The 17,418-nt window shown below is 42.9% G+C and overlaps 1 protein-coding gene across 2 annotated transcripts in view; it reads left to right on the top strand.

Annotated features, from left to right (window-relative positions):
* Positions 1-974: 974 nt before the first annotated feature.
* Positions 975-17,418, top strand: part of SV2C (synaptic vesicle glycoprotein 2C) — a 168,174-nt gene continuing 151,730 nt past the window's right edge. Inside the window, exon 1 of one of the 2 annotated variants that reach the window (XM_080682425.1) lies at positions 975-1,101. The gene's annotated coding sequence lies outside the window, so the exon portion shown is untranslated. Of the gene's footprint in view, positions 1,102-1,174; positions 1,305-17,418 lie in introns of those variants that run through there. The other variant, XM_080682426.1, reaches the window with a different exon arrangement.

The following is a 17,418-nucleotide window of genomic DNA, read 5'->3' as shown; positions in this document are numbered from 1 at the left end:
TAGGGAGCGGGTGATGAGGTGATAGAAAGGAAGGGGCGGTCCGCAGAGGGCCACGCCCTTCTATGTCAAGGCCCTTTGCGGAGCCAGACTTGGGTGTGGCCTCGAGGAGGTAGGATAATCCTGAACGGCCAGGTCACGCTGCTTTGAAATGGGGAATCTCGAGTTGGGGTCCCCAGCAGGCCAAGGGGCGAAATGTTTCTGAGAACACAAAATTACCGTGTTTTTAAAAATTAAATATTCGGTAGTCTGCCCCCCCCCCCCCCAAAAAAAAGGGCCGCTTCCAATGTCTGCCTGTGAGCCTGGCTGTCTGGCCCTACCAGGCATCGAGGAGACCCCAGACCCGGAAAGTTTCCTCCTGTTCTCTCCTACTGCGCCCTAAGCTTCTCCTCGACTGGAGTGCTGGAGTGGGGGTAGGGGTCGGGGGAATGGTCAATTTAGCCCTGCCTGGTGGCTTCCTGGAAGTCAGTCAAGTTAACAAGTCAGTCCCTGGCCCAGGGATAGGAGGCAAACTCTCCCCTGGCAACCTCTCCCCTGGCAACAGCGGTTCAGCACTGAAAATTCCTTGTCTTTTGGGACCGGACTCGGTGCGCCGCCCCCAGGTGCGCAACGCATAGTCACAGCCAGCGACTAATTAAGAACTGGTGCCCTTTCCTTCCCTCTAACACAAACTCAGAGCCCTGACTTCTTCAAAAGTACCTGCCACTTAGGGGTGGCCTCATCTCCACCGCAAGCCCGCAGCGCAGCAGGACCCCGCCTCCCGGAGCGCTTCAGCCCGCCCCCGGGACGGAGTCGTGAGCGGCTCCCGCCTCCCCGCGCGCTGCGATTCCCGCCCCGCGTTCCGCTCGTACTCCAGCCACGCCGCCGCCCGGCACTGCAGCACCGGGGAGGAGGCGCAGGCGGAGGAGGGGCAGGAGGACCGCAGCGTGTGAGTCTGGAGCCACTTTCTCGCCCCTCCTCTCGCCGCTGACACGCTTCGAGGAGTCACCACTCCGTGCGCTGCAGGAGAGAGTGGCAGACGGAGGCGAGCCGGAGCGACGCCCGCGCGGTGGCGGCTGCAGCGCTGATAGCACCCAAGGCAGGGGGTCCCCAGCGGCCGGAGCGGTGAGTGAGGGAACCCGGCAGCGGTGGCGGGATTTCCCGCCGCTGCTTAATTTTCCTTCCGGACCCAGAGGCCAGGTGCTGCAGCCTTGGGAACTTTTGCAGCCTTGTAGAAGCGCAACTTTGCCCTGCCTGCCGGCGCCGGTGCTGCCCAGCCGGGCACCTTTGCTGGGGCAGGACCGGGGGAGTCGGGGTATATACGGATGGTAGGTCATACAATGCGTGGTAGGTCAGGGGAGGTGGGCTCACTTCATCTCAGATTCCTGGGGGAAGTCTGTGGGCAGCAGCGATGCGGGGGCCGCGCCCTCCTTCTGTGGGGACCTACACGATCCTTGATTGCCTGGTTCGACGGGCAGGGGGAGGCTGATTCCAAACTAGCAGCTCTAAGTCCCAGGATGGGTGTTTGTCCAGTACCTCCATTCCAGCCTCGGGCTCAACTTTTCGGCGGGGATCCCTCTGCAGACGTGAGGGTGGCGGGAGAGCAGAGGCAGCCGCAGTGGGTACTGCGGGAGCCTGAAAGAACACGGGGGATTTAAAAACTGTTCCAGTAAGTCCCCGACTCTCCCGTCTAGTGTCTAGGGAGGGATGGAGAGAGGGACACCCGCGGGGCGGTGGCTGTAAGTGCCTGCACTCACTACACTGCGCCTGCGTTCAGAAAACCCTGCCGAGCGCCCACTGTGTTCCAGGTGAGGCTAAGAGACGTATTGGCGTGAGGCTCCGTGGGGAAGAGAAGCCCATCACATGTAAACAAATTACCGAGATAATTTCAAGTTGTGGTGAGGGCTTTGGAGATGATCACCCGATCCATTGACCCTTCTCTTAGAGGCTCTTTCCCCTGGCCTGGGTTCTAGCACTGGGAAGACATATCTCCCGTGTGTCGCGGGGAGCCCACGAGGACTGCGGAATACGGTATGGGGAGGTGGGCACCCCGCCGCGAATGCACCACCCAGCGCATTTCTGTGGGCATTCGGGGACCTCAGACGCCCGGCACCCGGGGACGGAGGGGGAGGGGCTGAATCACTGGGCGCCGGGGCTGGAGGTGCCGCCAGGGTGGCCCGAGCTGGGGGTGCTCGCGTCACCCGATACGTGTGCGAGTGATGCAAATGCAGACCCACGAGGGGCAGGCGCGGGTGGGCGGTGCAGGGGGGAGGGAGCGGAGTCTCCGTCTGGGAGCACGCGTGTGTGCGTCAGAGGCTCTCCGGTGATGGATGCCCGGCAGTACGCCGCTGCGACCCGCGGGGAGGCGGGGGCGGTGGACTGCGGCGGGGGCCAAAGCGGCGGCGCGGGCGGCCTGGAAAGCCCCGCGGGCCGGGCTGCGGGCAGGCGGGCGGCTCCGCAGTGCGCCGCAGTGCCGGGAAGGCGCTCCATCGGCCGGGCGCTTCCCTGGGGACCGAGGAGAGGGAGCGTCTATTAAGGCGCCACCGTAGAGACCCTATCGTTTCCTCTCTCGCAGGACCTCCTTCCTGCATACTTAGCTGACAGCGGGAGAAAGTTATTTTCGTTAATTCTTATCCTTAATCCTGGAGGAGAATTGGCGTTAATCGCTTTGGCGTTCACTCACGGTGGCAAATTATGAAAGGCCTCGTGCTGGCGCCAAGTTTTCATGTGAAAGCTTCGATGTAGAGGTACATGGGATTCGGCAGAGCTAACTCGTTCCTTCACAGTTCTTCGGAAGCCGGGTCTTTAAGGGGACCTGAGCATGGCTTACAAAAATAATGTGCTGCATCCTTTCTTTCCTAACGTAAAAATATACGTTAAAAACAGCACTATGAATGCATTCCCTGGTAGAAAATAAAAAGCACAATGCGCGTTTCATTCTATTTATTATTATAATTATTATGCTTAAAAGACCACACTTTCTGGAAATCTAATGGCAAAGGTTTTTCTGCTGGTTTTACTGAGTGAGCCCCAATCTGCAGTGTGTGTGGCAAAAAGAATGAAAATGGTGGTGGGGTGGGAGGGTGGGGGGGGGGGAGGAGGGCAGAAAAGCAATTATCACACACAATCCAGACAAAGATCCTAGTTCCCACTTTACCAAGTATTATTTTATGTCACCTTGGGCAAGTGATTTACCCTCTTGGGTTCATTTTGTACATTTGAGGAATGTGGAAAATAGCTCAAACTAGCTCTGATTACAGGGTTGTTTTGAGGACATAAGAGATGGTCTCAGAGAGCTTTGGACATGCAAATTCTTTATGAATGCAAAATATTATGAAACAACATCCCTTTAAAGGAAAAGAAAACAATTTTATCCTTTAAAAAATTCTAGACTTTCTCCAGTACTGTTCCTTTAATGAAACTTGGCCTTCAGAATCAGCAGATGTAGACAACAGACTTTTCCTAATAGTCTAATATAACATCAAATGCCATTAGCTGCTGTCTGGAGAAGGAAAGGGAAAAAAAAAAAAAGGCTCTGGATTACATCTCAGTATTTTGGTGATGTAGTAGAGAAGTCAAATTTATTTTTAATGACCCAATGATAGTAAAAGTAGCTTCTCTGGTCTGACCAGCAGACTAGCCTAAGAGCTTCTTGGGGAAAATCCTGCTCATTATTATTTTTTTAAAATATATTTTATTGATATTTCACAGAGAGGAAGGGAGAGGGATAGAGAGCTAGAAACATCGATGAGAGAGAAACATCGATCAGCTGCCTCCTGCACGCCCCCTACTGGGGATGTGCCCACAACCAAGGTACATGCCCTTGACCAGAATCGAACCTGGGACCCTTCAGTCCGCAGGCCGACGCTCTATCCACTGAGCCAAACCGGTTTCGGCTCCTGCTCATTATTAACTCTATAATATTCCTTAAGTGTGGAAGGTGCCTCAGAGAACAGGATACAGGTTCTTCCCTCAGATTACCGTAAAGGACATCACAATGGGCGTCACGTGACTGCAAGTACCAGAAAATCCATTTCCTATAATTAGGGATTATTAGTTTTTACTCTGAGGTAAGTAAGCTTGTTGACATATTTCATAAATAAAAACATCCGATTTGTCAAAATACTTCCTAACCAGCTCACTATGTAGTTACTCATGTTATTCATACATAATCATCAGTTTCTGCGAATAGTGAAAGTAGGATGCTGCATCAGGGGAAAACCTAGGATTCGCCTCCATGCTTCTTGGTTCTAAATTGCTGAAATTTCTGTCTGATCTGGTTTAGAACATGTATTTCATGGCCAGTTAATTTCACACAAAGGTATCATTTCTGTAAAGTCTGTTTGTAAATTTAGGAGAGGCAGGTCCCCAGCTGTGTGCAGTTTTGGTACAACATGGCAAAATTGTTTTTGTTTGCTTTGTTTTTCAATTGCAGCCCTGCTGAGCAACCAGTGTAAAATGTGGCAGTGCATAGAATTTGGAGCTTTTTTCTTTATTTGAGACAGCTGAGAGTATCGATGGGGGAAGAGCCACTACTTTAATTCTTTTTGGAAATACGTCTTAATTGGATCTACAGATACCATTTAGTTTTATCCTGGATGCCCCACTTAGGGAATATGATGATGGCTTCCCTGTTGGGAAGAATTGAACAAATGGAGAGGGGTGGGTTTGGATGGTTTGGTCTTTTCTGGTCCTAATATTCTTTCCCTCCATGAAATGATGAAATATATGATGAGCTTTATGTTAAATTTGACCTTTGCTTATAAGTAGAACATAGGAAGTGACTTTGATGAACTCAGATTGAAATTTTACATGGAGCTGTGGGCTCTGTTTCTGTAGAGGAAATGGTCTGTTAGATTTTGTATTATGCCATTGGGAGCATTAATTAAAACATTTTTAAAAGGTCAAACTTGAAAAATAATAATCCCAGCTTACTGTAAAGCAGATATTTAAATCAGTTTAACATGACAACATTTAAAATGTTTTCTGTACTGCACACCATGCCTGCTCTATCTTTTCCCATGGACAGTGTGTAATACAAATGATTAAGACCAGACACTAAGAACTGTATTGATGGGCTTTTGTCTTCTCATAGCACTTGGGCCCTCTTACAATTCAAGAGCACAGTGAGATTTATGACAGATTAGAATAAGTGCTTCTCTTGTCACTTGTCACTATTTGAAAATCCTATGAATTAGAATCTTAGAATAGTCAAATAGACCAGTGCTTTTCCAATAGTTGTGTGTATCACCCCTTCCTGGGAAGCTTGTTCAGATGGAGATTTCTGAGCCCTATCCAAGACATTCTAATTGAGTGGTTTTTGTGTGTGGGGGGGAGGGGCGAATATACTATGTATCAAGCTCTGGATGTCATCATTATGGGACCACACTTGCAGGGGCCCTTGACCTAGGCAGTGTGGCAGAGACCCAGAACCCATGGACTTACTAAACTACGTTGCTCTCTTTAACATTGATCATCTCCTTGACGCCCTTAGAGAAGTCACATTCCAGCTGGCAAGACAGATTTGAAGATGACTAAATTTTTTGGTAAAAGTCAATAAGGCAGGGGATTGGGAAGGACTCTGGAGACCATTGTGTAGATGGTATCAAAGACGGGAGGGCAGACAGAAGAAGCATCATGTATGACTGGTCAGTCTATTAGAGTAAAGACTGAAAACCTTAACCTACAAGGCCTGCAAGGCTCTGAACAGTCTGGCCCTGCTCACTTCCATGACCTCATTTTGCAGAACCCGCCCCCCCAAACCTTTCCCATCCTAGCAACCTGCACACATCAGCCTCTTCCTGCTATGGCAATCTTATCACCTGCTCCAACCTACCTTCACCGTTTTAACTCCTTATGTTCTTCAGATTATAGGCCGGTCTTCCATTTCTGGGGAAGCCTCCCAAACCTCTCTTGTGAAGTTAAAATTCCCTTTCTTCTCACAGTATACTTTTGCTTTTAAGTAAGGTTGTCAGAGAAAAACAGGATGCTCAGTTAAATTTGAATTCAGATTAAGAACAAACATTGTTCTTAAGGGTAGGTTGTTGTTTTGTCTTGCTGCGTTGTCTCTAGGGTCTAAAAAAGTATCTGGAACAAAGCAGAAGCTCAATAAATGTTCTGAGATAAATTAATGAGCTAATTGGGAAAAAATGGACAAGTTTCTTAACCTCTCTGAGCCGTCATTTTTTCAGCTGTGAAAAGATGATTTTTGTACCTACTTTTTAGGATTGTGTATGAAGATTAAATAGGAAAATATACATAAATATCTTAGCATGTTATTTTGTAGACACTGTACTTTGAAAAGTGGCTTTTCTTCTAATGTTTGTCTTGTAAAATGAAAGGATTCCTTTTTAATGTAAGAAATCCTACTTCCTTTTTATTATAATGCAGCCTTGCTAGCAGACAGATGTTTCCTGACCATTTACCAATGCAGGGTGCTCTGAGACATAGCTGGGCAGCTCTGGAGGAGTACCCATCTGCAGAATGGTAGCACCCGGGGCCAGCTTCATGGGCTTTCGTCGCTGTGCACACAACCTCACATGTGGAAAGGACTCTGTGGCCCGTCTGGTGTGGCTCAGTGGTTGAGCGTCAACCCATGAATCAAGAGGTCACCGGTTCGATTCCTGGTCAGGGCACATGACCCAGTAGGGGAACTGCAGGGGGCAAAGCAGGCCAATCGAAGTTTCTATCTCTCTATCCCTCTCCCTTCCCCTCTCTATAAGAATCAATAAAAAAACAACATATTAGAAGGGCCCTGTGTTTGATTTATACGCTGCCGTCACTACTTGAAATTCTTGGAACAGGAGCCCCATGTTTTTCTTTTGCTTTGGGCCCTGCCAGCTATGTCGCTGGTCCTGGTAACCAGTGCATATTTGTATATAGCACATGTATTGGGAACATTATACTTAGTCTTCCTAATGACCCCGAGCCTCTCACTGCTTGGAGAATTTGTGATTTTCCCAAATAATGGCTTAGAATTGCCTGAACCAAATTCAACGTCCTTTGCACTACACCATGACGGCCCTCAACTGATTACAACCACCCAGTGTATCTAAACTTTTGATTGAGCATCAGGGGCTTCTAAAGGACTAGACTTAGGTCTCTTATTTTAGGTCACTCCTCTGGATCCTCCCCATCTCTGCTCCTGAAGTTGCTGAATGATTGGAGCTTGAAGTTGCAGGCCTGCCTTTGTAGGAGCACCAGCAGTGTGTTTTAGACGAGATCGCCTCAGTGCTCAGGTTTTAAAATATGCGGATTTACATAAGATAAATAGTGATCTTGAGGGGTTGAACTTTTCTAAGAGAAATATGCGATGTTTGTTCTTTGCTTTAAATGGCCCAGCTGAGTCATGCAGTGCGGGATCCGCCGCAGCACGGAACGCCCTGCGCTTTGGCAGTGGGTAGAGAAGGTGACCCAGTTTATCATTTCAGGCTTTGACGAGCTTGTTTTAGATGTACTCATTTTAATATTACTTTTTAGATGTTCTAAGTAAGCATTTTTTATTCCATTGTGCACTTAAATGTGTTTGTATTTAAGAAGCAACATTCTAATAGTTCCACGGGGCCATACTCATGTTTGCCCTCATACTATTGTTCTTTCAACGCGGGACAGCATGCTCCAGTTGATGCACATCAAACACATTATGAACTGCATTGAACACAAAAGTAAGCTAAGTATAAAGATTACTTTTGAAGTATCCAATTAAATTTGCAGCCTGGGTTTCCTGTTTGCCAATCAGTGTAGAGGTAGAGAAACATAGACTCACTGTAGATAGCATCCAGTCATTTCTCTGGCTCTATTCTTAGCCCAGCTGTGGATTCCCAGGCGCTACAGAAATTCCTCATGAGTTCTCTGAGTCCTCAGGGATCAGCTGCAGTCCGTCCCGGTTCCCTGCAGGATTGATGGACTGCCTCTCACTGCCCAGAGTGCCCTGGCCCCAGAATTGCAGAAACTGCTCATGCTACTGAATTCTCTCATGTCCCCAGAGAACTTAGAGGACTGCATGGAGACTGGTGAGAGGACACTTCAAGTGACACAGCATCCTGTATTTTAAATCTGTAGTCTCCTCTGGCCATTGTCCTAGGACCATAAATAGTGGTTCTCAAATTGCTGTTCACTTGGGATGAGCCTTATCTCAGTAGACTTTAGACTTCGTAGGCCCTCCCTTCCACACATGTTCAGAGGTATCACAATATTAAGATAAATAATCAGAATTTTGTACAGGATGTTTGTGGCATTATTATCTGTGGTAGTGGAAAGCTGGAAACATCCTAAATTTCCATCAGAGGGTAGCCAGGTCAATAATGAAATACTACATAGCCACTGAAATGAATGAAGTGAACCCCTGTATGTAATTAATATGAAAATATTTTGAAGATATGTTATTAGTTTAAAATATAGCACTTTATTGACTAGAATATGTGGTATGTCTATATTTTTAAAAAATTAAGGTATATTTAAAAGTCTGGAAGGATAAAGACCAAACAGTTATCTTTTGGGAGCAAGAGAGAACCTTACACTTAGTACTTTATATATTTCTGAATTGCTTGAATTTCCGACAATAATCACATATTATTTTTGTAATTAAGTCATCAGTAAAGGTGGTAAAAATTAATTTTAAGATGCTCCTAAGATGCTACTTTTCAAATATGTCTAACTATTGTTTTAGTGACTAAAAAGCAGTGCTAGTTTTTCCCATGGAAAATTTTCTAGTCCATAATATAGGTAAGGTAATCAAAATTGTGAGAATATAAATTATGTTGGTACTCAATAAAGCCATTTTCATTTTGAATGGAAAAAAAAAAAAGAACCCACCTATAACCATTGAATGCAAGGGCCTTTGAAAAGGACAGCTCATTGCTGACTTAGTTATTAAAGCTTCCCCTACTCCCCCACTTCTGTTCTCAATAAATCTTATGTATTCAATAGCTGTCAAAAGCCTGTATTACTACCCAGAATATTTTGCTTTTAGGGATATTTTTCATTCTGCTATGTCTGTGTATTTGATGGAATTGGAGATGGGCAATTTTTTATCTTCTCTTCCTATGGGCCTAGAAGGTCCTCCCTTCAACCATTGATCCTCCCCCACTACTAACATTTGCCAACGGGAAAGGCTCCTACCTGTTCTTCAAGCCTCAGCTTAAAATTGCATGACCCTCCATGGTAGAATTCAGGGCCCTTTATCTCTCTCAGTCCCTTGTAGCCACCATTGTGGGAGTGCCTTCCCTGCTTTGTCATCATGTCCTCTCTACACGTGTTTTCCTGCTACATTCTGAGTCCCTTGAACCTCAGGGGAGAGCGCCAAGTCACTGAGATCTTTGTAACGCTCATTGCTGGACACATAACAGCTAAAAATACTTTAAATAATTTTTAACCTTTTAAATTGAAATCTAGAGGTAAAAGTGCATGTATTAAAAAGGTTTATAGCTCCATTGGTTTTCACAAACTGGGCACATCCCTTTAACCAACACCCAGCTCATGAGAGAGATTATTCCTTCCCAGTGTTCCAGAACCCCCTTACATGTGCTTTCCAGCCATAATTCCCCTCCACTTTCCTGACTTCAGTCCTTTGGCGAAGCCTAACAAAGCTCTCCTGCTCCCATGAACTTTCTTCCTGCCCACTATCTGAGATACTGGTTGGCAGAGCCTTACCACTGCTGATGGACATGAGAATGCCATGACTATGCCCAGGATGCTGTCTCTAGATGCCCAAACTTCCAACCCATGAGGTAGGTGCCAGAGCAGAGTAAAGTCCCTAATTTATTCCATCCTCCTCTGGGCTACAGAGCAGCTCTGCTTGTGACCTTAGTCTTAGTCCCTCATGAGCAATTTGACTTTCACTTGTATCAGAATGGATGTTTCCTTCTGTTTCCAATTTGCTAAAATTTCTTATGAATGTGTGTAGAGTTTCATCTAATGCTTTTAAGTCTCTAATTACAAAATAATTTCTTTTTAATAGCCAAAGGCTCCAGAGTTTCTATTTCTTCTTATGTCAGTTTTGGTAAACGACATTTAAAAAAAAAGAAATTTGTCGATTTTTATCCAGGTTGTCAAATTTATTGCATAGTTATTTATAATCACTGTGTTGTTTTTTTAATTATTCTGTGAACTTTGTGATTCTTGCATTGAATTGTGTTTTCTTTGTTGTTTGGATACTTAGAAGCTCAGTCAATTTTTTTTGTATAGGCTCTAGAACTCAAGAGTCCTGTGGCATTACTTTAAGACCTTTAAAAATGTATATGGCCCACCGGTTTGGTGGACTCAAGGGTCCCAGGTTCGATTCTGGTCAAGGGCATGTACCTTGGTTGCAGGCACATACCCAGTGCGGGTGTGCAGGAGGCAGCTGATTGATGTTTCTCTCTCATCGATGTTTCTAACTCTCTATCCCTCTCCCTTCCTCTCTATAAAAAAAAATCAATAAAATATATTAAAAAATGTATATGAATTATTTAAGATGTGTTACTTCCTACTTTGTAGGGGCTGGAGTAGTCTCTTAGTTCTGGCAAAAGATTAATTTCTCTTTGAAGTCAGATAAATTATCATGCAAGATACTTTCTCTAGGAAGCCAGAGAGCAAATTATCATGTTGGATATTTTTAGTGGTCCATAGAATGGCTTTTGTCAATATCCTCTTATGTAAAAAGAATGAGAACATATGTCAAATGGTGTATCTTTGTTGTTCAATAAATCTTTGATACATTAAAAAAAAGATGTATTTTCTATTTCATTTGAACATGGAATAATTTCCTTTGGTTTTATGCAAGTTTTTAAACTCATTATTTCTTTATCATAGAATAACAGCTCTAAAAATAACAGAACATTAATAACCAGATAGGATGTCAGATAAACTAAATTAAAAAATATGTAAGTGAGAGAACCCAGGTTTGTAGATGATATCAATTTATCTCAAAGCAAAAACATTTGATAAAAATGAAATACTCATGCCCTGGCCCATGGCTCAGTTGGTTGGAGCATTGTCCTGTACACCTACAGGTTTTGGGTTCGATCCCCAGTCGGGGCACATATGGGAGGCAACTGATAATGTTTCTCTCTCACATTGATGTATCTTTCTTCCCACTTCCTCTCTCTCTAAAAATTAATAAAAACATATCCTTAGGTAAGGATTAAAAAAAATTTTAATGAAATACTCATGTGCTTGCTGTGGGTCTACTGATTATTTAATGCTATATGTGCTTATAATCTGCAAGGGTAAATGAACCATTATTTGAATTTTGATGACAAGGGTTTTATGTTGTGACAACCATGGGTCTTATTTAATCCTTATTACATCTTTGCCTGCCTTTATATGAATCTGTCAGGATATGGCAGATTTTGGATATTCTGTCCTTCCAAAATAGGGGGATCTGAGCTCATGGAATACACATTGGTATGGGTTGTTGGAGGGCTCTTCTACATCTCAGCAACTCATAAGGCTAGTGACTCAGCATTGTATGTTTACATAGAACAGGTTATCTTCTGCCTTTTCCCTGAATCCCACCCATTCCTTCTTTTTCCTAATATCCAGCCATTCCCTGTCCAACATCATGAATTTCTCATTGACTTTTCTATTCCTCCTTTAACCATACTTGCCTCCGGTGTGCTGGGTGGGCAAGTATTTGTCAGACATTTATTGCTACATCAAGATGCCTAATCAGACCCTCCAAAAGTTGGTAACTTAAAGCACTAATAATTTCTGTTCCCCCATGCACCTGTGGATTGGCTGGGGGCTGGATGGTGTAGGTGGAGCTTGCTGAATTTTCTCCTAGTAGCAGGTTAGGTTCAGGTTTTGAACCCTGCTTGGAATAACTGGCTGTCCAGTTCATGTTTTTTTTTTGTTTTTTTTTTGCATGGAGATGGCAGAAGTACAAGAAAGGTGAGTGGAAACATGTGATGCCTCTTAAGCCTAGGTTCAGAACTGGTGCCTGCCACTACAGCCCACCTTCCACTCATCAAAGACATGCAAGGCACAGGACAGTTCCATATAGCAAAGCATTGCCTCACTTACGGCACAGCTTTCCAATGTCCCATCAGACATCTATGTAGGTGAAAATTGTCTTTCTAATAAGTGAAGCATGGAACTTTTTCTGTTTTATATATAAACACAAGTATTTTATTTATAACATTTTATATAGTCAAAAATGTTTATTTTTCAGTAGTGAAACTACTAATAAATCAAGGAAGGATTGTATTTTGTTTTGTTTCAAATCTTACTAAGAATTGTTCATCATTTTTAAAGTCACATCATCAGTGGTGACAAACACTGATATTTAAGTTGCTAATAACCTCTATTTGTCTGCGTTGGTGTTTGTTGCATTCATGGTTATTTTACATTTAGAAGCAAACAGCTCATGTCTTCACTTTGTATTCCAGAGTTGTTACATGGGATATTTACATATTTAAAAACATGATTTATTATTCTATTTCTCCTTATTACTGTTAGGGCATCATATAAGTATTTTGAAATTATGTCTGCAGGTAAGGTTATTTTATCTATGAAAATTATTTAATAAGGCATTGCAAAATACATGTTTTTGGTAGAGCTGTTGGCCGCTCTAGATTCTCCATATTTTAGCAGCATGTGTAGTGAGCTGACTTACGTTTGAGTGTGGGAAGGGGCAGGTTGTGACATAGGGAGGGCTTTTCCATCTTAGCATTGTGTCTGAAGGAACCATGCTCGTTCTGTAAAGATCGCCACATACTCTTCTAGCAATGGCTGTGAAGGGAGGTAGGGTGTGAGCGGGACCTGTCTACAGAAATGGTATGTCTATAGAGAATATATAAGCCTTCATCATACTTCTACTTCGGAGGCTCACCCCAAATGCAAGCAGTCTGGGGACTTGGGCTGAGAAGGTACTGAGTGTTTACTATGCTACTTGAATCTTGATTGTGATGGGCAACAATAGGGTAGCCAATTGTTCCAGGTAGAATTAGAAAGCTGAACCTAACCTGCAACTGTGAGAAAACCCAGAAGAGAGAAGAAACCAAGTGTTCAAAGATAGCTGCTCCAACAACTGAGGGAGATGCCCAGTGGCAATCTGGTGGTTTCTTTCTAACCCTGTTTTTAAAATCCCATTATTCTCTGAGGTCACCGCCACACAGTGCTTCCTGTGGGATTCTCCTGCCAGGGTTTTCTGTGTGTGAGGGTGGGAGTCCTCTGAATTGCTTCCAGAAGAGACTGACAAAAGAGGGAGTGAAAACTTGGCAACCTATCTTGGTCCACAGTTCAAGGATCCGAATATTTTCCTATCAACTGAAAATGCTGTGAGGGTAATTCAGAAGAAATAAATCAGAAGACAGTGAAAGAGGGATCCAGGAATAGCATATGCTGCTCTGTGTGCCTTTTAATCTAAAGTTGGATTATTGATAAAGGCACACACTCTTTACTATGGCAAGCAGAGGACATTGTTGTTGGGACAGGGCTCGCTCCATTTATTGATAAATACATTACCGCTGATGGTTTGCCCAAACATTCATTACTGTGACCTGACTATGTAATGATCATACCTGCCTTTTGGGATAGAAATATGCATGAATAGAAAGGTTTGATAATATTCAAAGGCAGTGAATTTAAAAAAAATCCAAACTTATAAAGGTCAACATTCACTTCCCAGCAAGCCCAAGGAGAAAAGCCAATGCTTAATATATTTGATATGAGACGTAGGGATATAACCTATCTTATACCTACAGCTTTATCTAACATCAAAAGAATTACGTGATTCTTCTTAAGGGCAGACAGCAACAAAACCTACTGGGAGATTTGGAGACATTTGAGCTCCACTCACATTACACAGATGGAGCCTGAGCCAAGATTAAAGGGATATTTTACAATAAAGGTCTAATCCAGTTTAGTCCCAATTTTTTGGCATTATGCACTCCCTAATTATTATCATACTACACAATTGCTATGCTGATTACCACATCAGGCATGTGGTGTGTAACATCATATTTATTTAATAAAGCTTCTAAATAAGATGGAACATAACAGTTCATGCTATATGCAGTTTCTGGCTTAGAGATTTTTTTCACTTAGTAGATGATTTTGAAATTGGGTACTACAAAATTTTTAAAAATCAGATGATGAACTATCTTTGGCTAAAATTAAAGTGCAGTGGAGTGTGCACTTGAGTTCTTGGGGCCCCAGTGATGATGTTTCTGAAGTTACTTCTACCAAACTCCTACTGGGAATATTAGCACTTCTTTTGCTGGTATGTGTGTGTCTGTTGGGTGTGTGTGTGTGTGTGTGTGTGTGTGTGTGTGGTGGTCTTAATTTTCTCTACTGGTATTGATGGTCTGTGACATCTTCACTCAGGAAACCGTGACGATGTTAAGTGCCTTCTCAGGGTCTTCTGATGGGATTGTATCTTTCTGCTAGGAGAGGTTTGCGCCTTCCCTTGAAGGGATAACTGACCACTGATTTTCAGTCTGGCTGACATATGACAACACAAAATTCTCTTCTTAATGGTTTTCACTGCCTCTTTGACTGACAGTCTTGGAAATCGGTATGTCTAGTTTCTCAGGCAGCCACTTTGCTTGTCCTCAGCCCAGAGGCCTTTTGGGTTTACATTCAAGAGAGTTCAGCTTACCTTCTAGTAATGGTGAGAGTAATTTATGATGATCTTTTCTGATCATAAAACATTTTCCTTCTAGCTGAATTTTTCATTCAAAATTCCAAACTTAATTCTAAGAATTAGCCTGTGTCTCTGTGTGTCTATTCCTTAGGCTAACAGATTTCCCATGTCTCAGAAGAGATAAAATGGGGAGTTGGCAGTCAGATGTGAATTCTGGTTTTTAGCTGGATTTTTTAAAATGTGCCAGCAGTCTCTAAAAGGACAGCCCTGTCAACAAATTGGCCATAATAGTTTATTTGTAAAATGTGCTCAGCAAATGTTTATAATGTCAATAAAATTAGCAGATGCTTATTAACTTTGTTCAATGTTAGGATAATTATAAAAGGAGGAGCTTTAGATAAATCATGGCATTTGTTATTTAGTCCGGATTCATGTAAATCTGCCTTTTAACTCATCAGGGGGTTAAAATTGACTATTCATTTATTTGTTTTGTTTGTTGGCTCAAAAGCTACAGATATGCTAAAGGAAATAAATGCAGCTTCATAGTACATAATGGCAGCAAAACTACTTTAATCCAATTTAGCACAGTTATTGCTCTTACAGAGTATACTTTCCTATGAGATCATAGAAGGTACTTGAATTTATCTGGAGATAAGAGAAACAGATATGTTTTTTAATAACAGTCTTTAAGTATTTAAAAGTTAAATGCACAAAAGATGGTGCCTACTTTTTCTTTTCTTTCATAAGAGGAAACAGGAGAAAATAGACTTGAGTAGAAAATTGAAATTTTTTTTAATGAAAGAGAAATTTTAATTCAATTTTAGTCAACAAATTGACCATCTCCCTTATGCAAGGGATAGTCTGTGCTCCTTAGGAAAAATGAGATGGGTGGGGGTATAGCCTGGGATCTCAAGCACATAGACCTGGGAGGGGGGGGCTCAGGACAGGTTACACAGCGGAACTGTGAAACGAAGAGTGGGAGTTCAGGTAAAAGCAATCCAACACTCTTTGGGGGTCAGGACATTTGCTTAAGGAAGGGTTTCTCCTTCTCAGCTCTGTTAACATTTGGGCCAGACAATTCCTTGGCTGTGCTGTGCATTGTAAAGGATGGTTAACAGCCCCTCTGGCCTTCTACCAATTAGATGCCAATAGTAGAGTTATATTCTCATTTAATATCGGAAAAACATTTTTTTAAAATATTTTTATTGATTTCAGAGAATATTTCCCCACCAGTTTTTCACAACCAAAAAAATCTCCAAACATTGTCAAAATGTTCCCAGGGTAGGAGTAGATAGTGTGCAACATTGCCTCAGTTGAGAACCACTGATTTATGGAATAAAAGATAATCTTCAAAAGCAATCACATTTGAGATGTACCCTGAAGGGCAGATACAGCTGTTTGGGCCATTTTGATGGCAGGGAATTATCTTTAACAGAACTGCACATTTAGAAAGATGAACTTGAAGTCAGGTATACAATGGCTTAGAGCAGAGAGAGTCTCGAGGTAGAGATACCAGCTGAGGAGTGGCCAATTTCAGTTACATCATACCGACGGACCCCATTCTCCATTTGTTCTGTGAAGCAGCAGGCCACACCTCTGTTGTGCCCCTATTAAGTGGTAGGCACTGCTCCAGCTGCTGGAAGTAGAACAGCAAACAAGAACAAAGTCCCTGTTCAGCGGGGAGCTTACATTCCAGAAGAGGAAGGAGACCAACACACATAAAAATGAAACTCAAAATACTTAAAAATTGTAAAAACAGTTTATGTGATCATTGGTGGCTAGAGAGGCTGCCAATATTAGTGATAAAACTTATAATTAAGATATAACTAAACAACTTTGTTGCAGTGAAATTACATTTACATCAACATTTATTAGAAATCTCATCCTTAGGCGCCCAAAAATAGAGGTAAAATAGAATGTATTTCTTCCCTGTTGAGCTATGAAAGTATCTGTTTTTGAAGAACATTTTTTTCTAAGTTTATTTCAATGAAAAAGGGATTTTACTTGTGGCTATTGGACATTTTGGACACTTCATTTTTAAAAACAGTGTTGTCATATGTCAGCCAGACTGAAGATCAGTGGTCAGTTATCCTTCAAGGGAGGGATGCAAACCTCTCCTAGCAGAAAGAAATTATTCTAGCTTAGAATTCTACTAGAACATTAATCGGGTCAAATAAAGACTGATAAACAGTAACCATAAGTATTGCTTAAATATCTTTAATTTGAAACAGTATGTTGCTTGCTGATAAATAGCAAAAAAATCACTAAATTTGGATATACTTAAAAATAATCTCATGAAGGGAAAAGAAAGACTTTTGATAGATTCTCTGTGGCGTGTGTGTGTGTGTGTGTGTGTGTGTGTGTGTGTGTGTGTTTAACATAACCATTTCCATTTGGTGAGAGTTATCAACCTTCAGTGTAAGGCTATAATGGTTCCCAGCACACACCAAGCCATGCTTCTAGGCACCTGTTATTTAGTTTTTATCATACCCGGCGTCCAGGCCACCATAATCTCTCCTGTGGAATACAGATTCCTAGCAGGCCATTAGTGTCCTTCTTCAATCCATTATATATTGTAAAGCACAAAAAGACCACATCCGTTTTCATGTTAAAAATCACTAATGGCCCTAGCCTGTTTGGTTTCGGTGAAAAAGAGCATCAGCCTGAGGACTGAAGGGTCTTGGGTTCAATTCAGTCAAGGGCATGTGCCTTGGTTGCAGGCTCGATCCCCAGCCTGGGTCAGGCGCGGTATCTCTCTCACATCGATGTTTCTCTTCTCTGCCTCTCTCCCCTCCCACTCTCTAAAAATCAATGGAGAAATATCCTCAAGTGAGAATTACCACACCCCACACAAATCACGAATGGCCCTGGCAGGG

This window comes from Plecotus auritus (genome assembly GCF_963455305.1).
Source record: "Plecotus auritus genome assembly, chromosome: 7".
In the NCBI taxonomy this organism is placed as follows: domain Eukaryota; kingdom Metazoa; phylum Chordata; class Mammalia; order Chiroptera; family Vespertilionidae; genus Plecotus; species Plecotus auritus.
Note: the sequence above shows the minus strand (reverse complement) of the source record. Positions and strands in the feature narration are given on the sequence as shown.